This window comes from Heterodontus francisci, chromosome 4 (genome assembly GCF_036365525.1).
Source record: "Heterodontus francisci isolate sHetFra1 chromosome 4, sHetFra1.hap1, whole genome shotgun sequence".
Taxonomy (NCBI): domain Eukaryota; kingdom Metazoa; phylum Chordata; class Chondrichthyes; order Heterodontiformes; family Heterodontidae; genus Heterodontus; species Heterodontus francisci.
Window position 1 is genome coordinate 182,549,424 of NC_090374.1, and position 11,903 is coordinate 182,561,326.

Genomic DNA, 11,903 nt, shown 5'->3' on the forward strand with positions numbered 1-11,903 from the left:
TGGACTTTTAGCATTAGTTTAGCAGAGATCCTTTTCTGGGATTAGATTAAACTGAGTTCATTCAAAGCGCTGCTGCATGTATCCTAACTCTCACCAAGTCTAAATAAACTGTCACCGCTGTACATACTGAACAACATTGGGTCCTAGGTCAGCAATGCTTCGATTTTTAAAATTCTCATCCTTGTTTGGAAACTTGTTGGTGGCCTTACCCCCTCCTTATCTCTGTAGCCCCCGACAACCCATGGAGATACCTGCACATTCCCAATTTTCATTACTCCACTATTGGCAGCTGTTCCTTCAGCTGTTTAGGCCTTAAACTCTCCTTAAACCTCTCCACCTTTTGACTTTTCTTTGAAGATGTTCTTTAAAACTACCTATATGACAAGCTTTTGGTCACCCGTCCTGAAATCTTGTGTGGCTTGCTGTCAAATTTCATTTGATATTGCTTCAGCGAAGTGCCTTGGGACATTTCCAAAAGGCATTTGATAAGGTGCCATATCAGAGGTCACTACATAAAATATGAGTGTGTGGTGTAGGGGGTAACATATTAGCATAGATAAAGGACTGGTTGGCTAACAGGAAGCAGAGAGTAGGGATAAATGGGTCATTCTCCGGTTGGTAAGCTGTAACTAGTGAAGTGCCACAGGGATCAGTGCTGGAGCCTCAACTATTCCAAATTTATATAAATTTGGATGAAGGGACCGAATGTATGGTAGTTAAATTTGCCAATGACCCCAAGGTAGATAGGAAGGTAAAGAGTACTATAGGATATAGATAGGTTAAGTGAGTGGGCAAAAATTTGGCAGATGGAATGTATGTGGGGAAAATGTGAACTTGTCTAGTTTGGCAGGAAGAATAGAAAAGCAGTACACTATTTAAATAGAGAGAGATTGCAGAACTCAGTACAGAGGGATCTGGGTGTCCTGGTACATGAATCACAAAAAGTTAGTATGCAGGTACAGCAAGTGATCAAAGACAACTGGAAGTTGATGTTTGTTGCAAGGGGAATCGAGTATAAAAGTAGGGAAGTTTTACTGCAGCTATGCAGGGCATGGTGAGACCACATCAGGAGTACTGTGTAAAATTTTGGTCTCCTTATTCGGAAAACGATATAATCGCGTTAGAGGCAGTGCAGAGAAGGTTCACTAATCTCATTCTTGGGATGAGAGACTTATTGGTTGGACCTTTACCCATTGCTGTTTAGAAGAATAAGAGGTGATCTTATTGAAACATATAAGATCCTGAGGGGACTTGATAGGGTGAATACTGGGAAGGACTTCATGCAAGGCATAGCAGAAGTTGGGAACTTTTCTGTGAACGACAATTGATGCTGGATCAATTGTTAATTTTAAATCTGAGATTGATAGATTTTCGTTAACCCAAGGTATTAAGGGATATGGGACAAAGGTCAGAATATGGAGTTAGATTACAGATCAGCCATGATCTCATTGAATGATGGAACAGGCTCAAGGGGCTGAATGGCCTTCTCCTGTTCCTATGTTTCTTGTCTAATGGCATTACTGTGCTTAGCTGAAATTCACAGAAATATACCTTCTTAAAAGCTTAGGTTCTGAATAAGAGAAGCAGAAATTCTTGGAGCGTTTAGAAAGGTTACAAATAAATGTTGACTATTTGGAAGCTTTGCCAAGACTGAAGGTCTGGTGGGAAGGTGGGTAGAAGCAAGTGAGAAGGAAAATATTAAGTGAAAGAAATCTTACATGGAAGAAAAAAAGTGAGTCTTTTGGCACATGACTAAGCAGTGTAGGACTGCAAGGCTGCCAAAGTGGAGGTGCTGCTGTGTGAGTTGGATGCAAGGAGTGGTGCCCTGTTTGATATTCTAGGTCATGTTCTTCAGGGAATAGGAATGCACCTTTCAGTGGTGACCAGGCGCCCTACTGTGTACACTACCTACATGACCTAGGACTAGATGCAGAAGAGGGTAGGATACATGGAATTTGAAAAGGTAAGATGAGGTCTTCCTCATGTCTTCCAAGAGCACCACATCTGCAAATATTGTGTAACCAACCTTGTTCACTGATGTATGACATCCAGGTTTCCCTGCAGGTCATTCTTAGATCAGCCAGTACACTCCTTCAACATAGAGCATCGCGAAGATTACTCTTCTGTTCATGCAACAAAATGGTACAAAACTCTAGAGCACAAACCCAACCTGCAGAATGAGCCCTCTAATGAAGCAGATGTCTGGAGTCGTGTCTCATCCCTGCCCAAGTAGTTTTAGCAGAGTATGCTGGCTCTCAGACCAGGTTAAGGCCACCTAAAGTACAGGGAGATTGGGATTAATTTTGGATTGCTTTTAGCAAAGAGCCAGCAGAATCACTGAACTGAATTACCTCTTTCTGTACTACGACTGTCAATGGTTCTAAAGTATAGCCTACTTAAGCACCTGCCAGCATGCATTGTTAAAATAGTCTCCAGCATAGTTTGGGACATGGGCTGTAACTGAACATAATTTTTTCTGTAACTTAATTGTTTTCCTCTACAATCCTGCCTTCTGTGTCATTCAACTTTAGCAGTAAAAAGAGAGAGATTTATATTATAAAGATTTGCGTCAGGCCATCCTGAAGTGCTTTACAGTCCATATGGAGTACTTTTGAACTGTAGTCACAAGTGTAGTGTTCAAAAGGCAAAGACAATTTGCACACAACAAGGTCCCTCAAACAATGTGATAATGACCAGATACAATTTACACACGTCAATTTGATAATGACCAGATAATTTTGTTTTACTGATGTAGGTTGAGGGATTGATAAATATTGGCCAGGACACCAGGGAGAACTCCCATGCTCTTCTTCAAATTAGAGCCATGGGATCTTTTACGTTCACCCAAGGGGGCGGACGGGGCCTTGGTTTAACACCTCATCTGAAAGACGGCACCTTGGGCAGGACATCACTTCTTCAGTACTGCCCTGAAATGAAGTGTGTATTCCTATTACACATTAGCATGATATCATTGTTACTTTAAGAACTGTCTGTGATACTTGCATTCTATCCTGCTATTGTCTTAAATATGTAATTGGAGAGAACAGATTAAAACCAACTAGAATCATAGCGTCTTATTGGGATAGAAGGAGGCCATTCGGCCCATCAAGTCCATCCCGGCTCTGTGCAGAGCAATCCAATCAGTCCCACTCCCTGACTCTATCCCTGTGGCCCTGTAAGTTTATTTCCCTCAAGTGTCCATCCAATTTCCTTTTGAAATCATTCATCGTCTCCACTTGCACCGTCCTTGTAGGCAGTGAGTTCCATGCTCTTCCTCACATTCCCCCTGTATCTCTTACCCAAACCCTTCAATCAGTGTCCCCTAGTCCTTGTACCATCAGCTAATGGGAATAGCTTTTCTTTGTCTACCCTATCCAAACCTGTCAGAATCTTGTACACCTCTATCACATCTCCCCTCAATCTCCTTTGCTCCAAGGAGAACTCCAGCTTCTCCAACCAAACCTTGCAGCTAAAATCCCTCATCCCTGGAACCATTCTGGTAAATCTCCTGTGCACCCTTTCAAGGACCCTCACATTCTTCCTGAAGTGTGGTGACCAGAACTGGATGCAGTACTACGGTTGGGGCCTAACCAGAGCTTTATAAAGATTCAGCATAACTTCCCTGCTTTTGTAATCAATATCTCTATTTATGAGGCCCAAGATCCCATTATGCTTTGCTAACTATTCTTTCAATATGGCCCAGGACCCTCTGAACCTGCACATGGTTTAGAACCGTACCATTTAGTCTACAATGAATACCGAAAAACAGATTAATCATCAACTACCAAGGCTTAAAGAAGTCTTGTTAAAAAAAAAGATACTGGATCTTCCAGTGGGCCCCAAAACAGGGCTGATATGGGGGGCCTGAGCCTGCCCATTTTCTCAGCGCAACCTTCCGAAAGGCAGCCTCCATGCCCACTGTCCTATTAATGATGCTGGTGGGGGTGGGCCGGGGGGGATTGCTACCGATGCTAGATGCTCAATCGGAGGGCCTGCAATGCTATCAGGCCGGCAGCCTCACCGGGAGAGGTGGATGCTGCTGAGACAGAAAGGCGAGTGTGAGGGCGCCTCAACATGGAGGTGCACTCAGCTACCTATGTAGAAGTTATAAATCAAAGAGGCCTGAAACCGGTATGGCCATGGGGTTGGAGGAGAAACCCTGCCGCAGGACTATTCACAGATGTGGCTATAGACTTATATCCCTATGGTCCCGTCATTGGGGCATGGAGCTTCGATGGCCCCCTGACCTGCTGCTGGGACACTGCCTTGATTGAGCCGGTGGCCTCCGCACATGATAGGGGGCTGCTCTGACCTCAATAAAATAGTAGCACAAAATGGCCTCTAAGTGGAGTCTTAATTTCTCTAATTGGCTGCCTGCTTCAGTGGAGCAGGAAGCTGACCCCGTTCCCAGCCCTCTCCTGGAGGGAGGGGGGTGCATCAAGAAGCCTTCCTAACACAGCTCCCCCCTATTTTCCTGGACCTCCAGTCTCCATTATGCCCACATGACTGGGGAAATCCAGCCCACAATATCAAGAATCATTGGAAAGCCCACATTCCCATTAATCTGCCCCTGGAGGATTAAGGACCTTGTTAGGGATTAGCAGTAAATCTCAGCTTGATGTCCACCTGAGCTGTTGGCTTTTGATTTTTTTTGTTTCAGTTGGTCAAATGATGAGTTGTCATCCTATCCCCCCAACCCCCCACTGGCCAAGAATGAGCCACATTAATTTTTTTTATGAACATTGATTTTAAACTGTTGCTGGTGTGAAGAAAGGACTTGTTAAACAGATCCGCCGTCGCTGGAAAAGACATTTGCATATTAACTGACGGTGATTGGAAGAACTAAGGACCATTCCCTGGCACATTCGACCCACAATGGACTTTGATTACCAGGTATTGTGTGTAAGAGGAACATTCCAGAGACTGCTAAGGTGATACAATCAAAGATGTGGTCAGACCAGTTAGTCACATGACTAACCTCCTTGGCAACCTGGGGTTTTCTGAATTGTACAAACAGTTTTGAATGGAGAGTGTCTGCTCCTGGACTGAGAAGATCTCTCCTGTCTGCTCCCATCTCTTTCTCACAAGCCTCTGAATCCACTGAAGACACATGAACCTCAAGAGAGAGAAATCTCCTACAGCGAGCAAGGTTTAAGAAGAATCCTGGGCCCCGATGAAAAAGCAAGATCTACCGACAATCAAGGATTCTAGAGTGAGCTCGAAGAACCTGAACAACAACTCTTCAGATATTGCCTCAAACTTTTCCACTTTATTTTTCTTCTCTTTTCTGTCTCTATTTGCATGTGTGTATCGCATATGCATGCTCGCGTGGGCGCGTAGGTGTTAACTGAATTAAAGTTTTAAGTTTAATAAATTTCAACTTTTCTTCTTTAAACCTAAGAAAGTCTGTTTGTGCTGGTTTCTTTGCCTTATAATTGGAAAGCCGTGAGCAAGGATTCACCAAGGGGGAGCTAAAAACACGGTGTGTTTAAAATTAAACTCTGTTACGTTAAGACCAGGTGAAGGCTGAAGGGGACCCCGAGACACCTTTCTCACCTGGTTGTAGCAATCTACATTGTTTTCTTCACTGGCAATAAGCTCTACAGTGCAACCACCAGAAACAGATTGTTTTCAAATAGTAGCTCAATTGAAATTATGACTGTTAATGGTTAGAGGTTCAGTCTTCCCATGTTCAAACTTCTGTTGCCAACAGCAGCTGATGAAATTTGATCTTCTAGTCACTCCAGTAGATTTTTAAAGTGAAATTGAGCTACTGGCAATTTTATTGTAGTCCCTATTTTTGGTACAGTAGTTCATAAAGTTTGTTGGCAGGAATAGCCTGGGAAAAGTTTCTCAAAGGAAGATCTGTTCATTAGAGGAAAGGCTGAGAAATATTGGAATTTGCCACATTCTGCCCAGTCTGGGTCCCACTCCTCCTGAGAGATATTAGGTCATGGAAAGTTCTCAGCTACCTGCTGTTAGAGGGAATGAGCATCCCTATTTCTAATTGCAACTCTTGTTCGAAACAAAAGTCCATTTTTCAACCAAAAAGAAAACTGCTAAATTTTGTGCTGATCTTGAACTTGGACCTTCTGTTGAGAAGTACAACAATTGAACTTTAGATTGACCAGTCCACCATTTAGGTCAAAGGTCAGCTGGACAGTTGATCATTGATACCCTCAGAACTGATAGCGATCACTGTGTTACTGTTATTCCTTGAGCATTCTCATGTTTTATTTTCTTGTCTATCCATAAATCCAGGTCTGTTCTTTTTCCAAGACTGTGGATGCCTCACTGAATTATTTAATGTGGGTTTTTGAAACAAGGCCACCATTGATTTGGGAAAAGTTTGTACTGGCTATCTTTAATGCTTAGCAAAATGTACTGATAGCCTTTCATTGTCTGATTATAGAGTCCATTAAGAGACAGTCAACATACAGTGAAAGTTTCTTCCATCCAACCTCTGGGCATAAAATCTGCTTCTAAATACATTTTAATCCCAAATTTGTTGTCATATTTAATCCAACATTATTTCTGTACATATTTCTCCATCATTCTCTCATTCTCTGTATAGCTATCTCCTCATTTCCTACTTTATCCTCTCCCTTGAGGAGAGAAATTGGGCCTCATCACGCCTGTCTGTTAGATGAAAATTCATGTTGGGGGATGGGGGGGTGGGGTGGCAGTGCATGATCAGGGAATGATGCCCTATGTCTGATTCCCCCTTCCCTGGAAGTGTGGTGACTGTCAAACTGGCAGCTGGTGACCACCACATGATCACAGGCTTAAATATGGTAATCATGAGCCTGACGCCTGTTGTAGACACTACTGCCAAATCCAGCAAAAGCGCCATGAATTATGCACCACACTCACTTTGCTCAATTTTTTCCCTGGTCTACCTTGGCCTAACCAGTAGCCCTTAAAGGGACCACTGGTGGGGCACTAAAGAACAGTGATACGACCAGGTGAGAAAGGGGTCTAGGGCTCCCCTCTCAGCCTTTGCCTGGTTTGTCCGTAGCAGGGTTTAATTTTTAAAACACCGTGTTTTTAGCTTCCCCTCAGTAAATCCTTGTTCACTGCCCTCTAATTGTGATGGCAAAAAATTCAAATAGACAGGTTTTCTTAAATTTAAACAAGAAAGGTGTAAGTTTATTAACCTTAAAACGCTAATTCGGTTAAAACTACTAGAAATACACGCTGTAACCACGCTAGCATGCATATGCAATAAAGACACGCGCAAATAGAGACAGAGGAGGAGAAAGAAGGGGGAAGGTTTAAAGTAATAGCTGGAGTTCAGTTACTGGATTTTGGGTTTAATGTAAAGTCTTTGCAGTTGTCTTGCCGTTCTTGTTGGGGCCCAGTGCACACTTTCAAACTTGCTTAGCTGCAGAAGTCTTCTCTCTTGAGGTTTGATTGGTTTCTGTGGATCCCCCTGGACCTTTGTGTGAGAGATAGGGAGACCTTCCTTCACTATTGTCTTCAAATTGCAGTTTCTGCTCCAACTGTTCTGTGAAAACATTTCAATTAGCTCCAAGTTGGCCAGCAGGTTAGTCATGTGACTAACCCCTTATTTGGAACGACCTCTCCTGTGGTGTGTATTTCAAAGCTCTTGGTGGGGGTGGGGGTGGAGGGGAGGGTGGTATAATGCTGCCTCTTACACAGATAAGATGTGGATCATCACTGCTGCCCAGACCAATCTTTGTTAATTGAATCAGTGAGCAGTTCCATCGTCTCTCTTATTCAAATGAATGCAAAATGTTGTAGCCAGTGATCGTTTTAAACCAAGTTATTTTCTTCAGTCCAGTACCAGTTTAAAATTAATGTTCCATATGACGAAATCAATATGTCTCATTTTGGCAGGTGTGGTTTTCATGACAACAGATATGCTTTGTTTTTTTCTACTTTCTGTGGACCCAGGGACAGCAAGAGAGCTCCATAACAATATTGTGGGCCGCTGTCCGTTTGTGCTCATCTACACCCTCCCCCGCTTCCCAAGCCCCTGTCCCAGGACCCACCTGCATTGGCTCCGGCTGACAAATGGCATCAGAATGCCTGATTAGTATCTGGGCCTCTCGGTTTTTTTGGAACGACTGGAGAAGCTTGGTCTTGTCGGTTATCAGTGGAGACATCAGTGATCGGTGGAGATATATAAGATAGCAAACCATATACAAAAGGTAAATCTGAAAGAGGCAACAGTTTCACATGATTCAGGGCAAATTTAGCACTTATCCTAGGAGGTTCTTCACACAAGTGGCTCGCATATGAAATTGGGCATTGGCAGTGAAAACCTCATCCTCATTCAAGCACCAATTGGATGCTACCCTAGTCTTTCTGGATGGATGAACTAAACTGAACTGGATAGCCTTCCTCATCTGTGGCCTTCTGGAGTAAAGGATGTGACCTCTGGAATTCTGACGTCATTGGTGTCGTTTGTTTTCGTAAAGCTGTGTCAGATTAGCTGCCTCCTGTCTCATGTTGGTAAACGTGCAGGGCCATTTTTATGCATCTGTGAGCTTTGTAAAGTCTATGTGCAATTTCTGCACAAGCCCCTAGCAAGGCCGAGCAAAGCAACAAAACAGCAGCCGATAAACATAAATCTCCTGAGAGTAGACACCAAAAGGTCCAAGGGGTACTGGCTGTGTGTGTGTTCTGGGTAGAGGCACTTCAAGGGTTTACAGTGGCCTGATTGGGAGTTTTCTTGGGCAGGTCCCATATCTAGAATTGCCTTCTTTGAACATGCTGCTGTTATACTGGCCACAATAGTCACTGCTGATGGTACACACTATCAAGGCTGAGTTTATGAACTCATCCTTCTCCCCAGCAAGAGTGCATTTCAATAAAGCGCAGGCATACTTCCCAGAGATTTTCTCTCCATAATCCTTAATCTTTAGAAAAGAGCAAGACTTAAGCTCATGATTCCTTAATATGCAGTCCCATTGAGAAGAACTCCCCACTGTGAGCACGACGTTGTGAAATCAGCCCTCTATTCTGAAGCACCCTCTTGCAGCATGTCTTTTTTTTTTAATTTAGCAATTAAATTGATAAATTCATAGCATCAGATGTAATCAACCAATGCCATTGCTTCCCCTAATAATATAATCAAACAACAGCAGCAATATATTACTTATTTAGTTATTATTATTGTTATAATATAATCAACAAAATCTTGCATTTATTTAGTGCCTCTATTGTTGTAAACCATCCCAAAGCACTTCACAGGATTGTTATCATACAAAATTTGACACTGTGCCACAGAAGAACATATTGGGACAGGTAGGTTTTAAGGAGCATCTTAAAGGATGAGAGTTTAGGGAGGGAATTCAAGAGCTTAAGGCCTCGGAAACTGAAGGCATAGCAGCCAATGGCGGAGCTATGAAAGTCGCGAGGGGGTCGCTGGGGTGCATAAAAGGCCAGAGTTGGATATCTTGAAGTGTTGTAGGGAGGGAGGAGGTTACAGAGATAGGGAGTGGTGAGGCCATGAAGGGATTTGAAAGCAAGGATGAGAATTTAATATGTCGGATCATGTTGTAGACTCTTGAGAAATCCATAAAAGCCGATTGTACAATATGTGCCTCTAGGAACGAGCCTATCCTTCCGGTCATGCATATTAGGACATCGCAGGCACATAGCTGACAATGTTCTGCTCATTTGTCAAATCATGGTGTTAAGACAATACTACCCCTTTAACAGTACCACATGATAGGCAAATGAGGTATTGATGAGCTCAAGTGTTGGATTCAGATTCTGCAGACAGATAAAAACCTGCATTTACATAGCACCTTTCACAACTTCAGGATGTCTCAAAGCACTTTACAGACAGTGAAATACTTTTGAAGTGTAGTCACTGTTGTAATGTAGGAAAAATATCAGCCTATTTGTGCACAGCAAGGTTCCACAAGCAGCAATGTGATGTTGACCAGATAATCTAGTTTCAGATGTTACATGAGGACTAAACATTAGCCAGGACACCAAGAACTCCCCTGCTCTTCTTTGAATGGGACCTCCTCCATCTACCTGAGAGAGTAGACAGAGCCTCAGTTCAATGTCTCATTCGTAAGACAGCACCTCAGACAGTGCAATCCCATTCCTCAGTATTATCCTGGAATGTCATCCTATATTTTGTGCTTAAGTCCCTGCAGGATTCTGGACAGATAAACCCAAGGCTAATTAGCAAGGCCTTGAGGTGAGACAAATTGGAGAACCTGGAAGTACTGTAATATTGGATCCAGACTTGATCAAAGAAGGAGAATGAATTCCAGAGCTAGGCTATGGAACAGCACAGCATCACCCAACATCACTGCTGTAACAGGCCTGGGTAAATAGGGGTTGTTGAGAAGGAAAGAGCAGCCAGTATTGGACCAGAGAAGGAAGTTACAGATATAAGGTTTGTTTTCAGAATGCAGCATGCCTCACAAAAGCTTTGACCCTGGTTGATGGCCTTCAACTAAAGGCCTAAACTTGGTGAAATATTAGCAAATGATCAGAATGAACTTAGAATTGGCTGTGAACCTGGACTGACCTTTAGAACATCAAACTGTGCTGCAGACGATTGCAACATTAACATTGTGTTATCAAGAGAAATCAAGTGCGAATAAACTGTACATGTAAACATAGAAACATAGAAAATAGGAGCAGTAGGCCATTCAGCCCTTCGAGCCTGCTCCGCCATTCATTATGATCACGGCTGATCATCCAACTCAGTAGCCTGTTCATGCTTTCACCCCATACCCTTTGATCCCTTTAGACCCAAGAGCTCTATCTAACTCCTTCTTGGTAACATACAATGTTTTGGCTTCAACTGCTTTCTGTGGTAGCAAATTCCACTCTCTGGGTGAAGAAATTTCTCCTCATCTCAGTCCTGAAAGGTTTACCCCGTATCCTTAGACTATGACCCCTGGTTCTGGACTCCCCCACCATCGGGAACATCCTTCCTGCATCTACCCTGTCAAGTCCTGTTAGAATTTTATAGGTTTCTATGAGATCCCCCCCCTCACTCTTCTGAATTCCAGTGAATATAACCCTAACCGACTCAATCTCTCATCATACGTCAGTCCCACCATCCCAGGAATCAGACTCGTAAACCTTCGCTGCACTCCCTCTATAGCAAGAACATCCTTCCTCAGATAAGGAGACCAAAACTGCACACACTATTCCAGGTGTGGCCTCACCAAGGCCCTGTATAATTGCAGCAAGACATCCCTGCTCCTGTACTCGAATCCTCTCGCTATGAAGGCCAACATGTCATTTGCCTTTTTTACCGCCTGTTGCACCTGCATGCTTACCTTCAGTGACTGGTGTACGAGAACACCCAGGTCTCACTGCATATTCCCCTCTCTCAATTTATAGCCGTTCAAATAATAATCTGTCTTCCTGTTTTTGCTACCAAAGTGGATAACCTCACATTTATCCACATTATTCTGCACCTGCCATGCATTAGCCCACTCACTCAACTTGTCCAAATCACTCTGAAGCCTCTCTGCATCCTCCTCACAACTCACCCTCCCACCCAGTTTTGTGTCATCTGCAAATTTGGAGATATTACATTTAGTTCCCTCATCTAAATCATTAATATATATTGTGAATAGCTGGGGTCCTAGCATCGATCCCTGCAGTACCCCACTAGTCACTGCCTGCCACTCAGAAAAAGACCCATTTATCCCTACTCTTTGTTTCCTGTCTGCCAACCAATTTTCTATCCATCGCAATACACTACCCCCAATCCCATGCGCTTTAATTTATATGCTAATCTCTTATGTGGGACTTTGTCGAATGCCTTCTGAATGTCAAAATAAATCATATCCACTGGCTCCCCTCATCAACTCTACTCGTTACATCCTCGAAGAATTCTAGTAGATTTGTCAAGCATGATTTCCCTTTCGTAAATCCATGTTGACTCTGCCCGA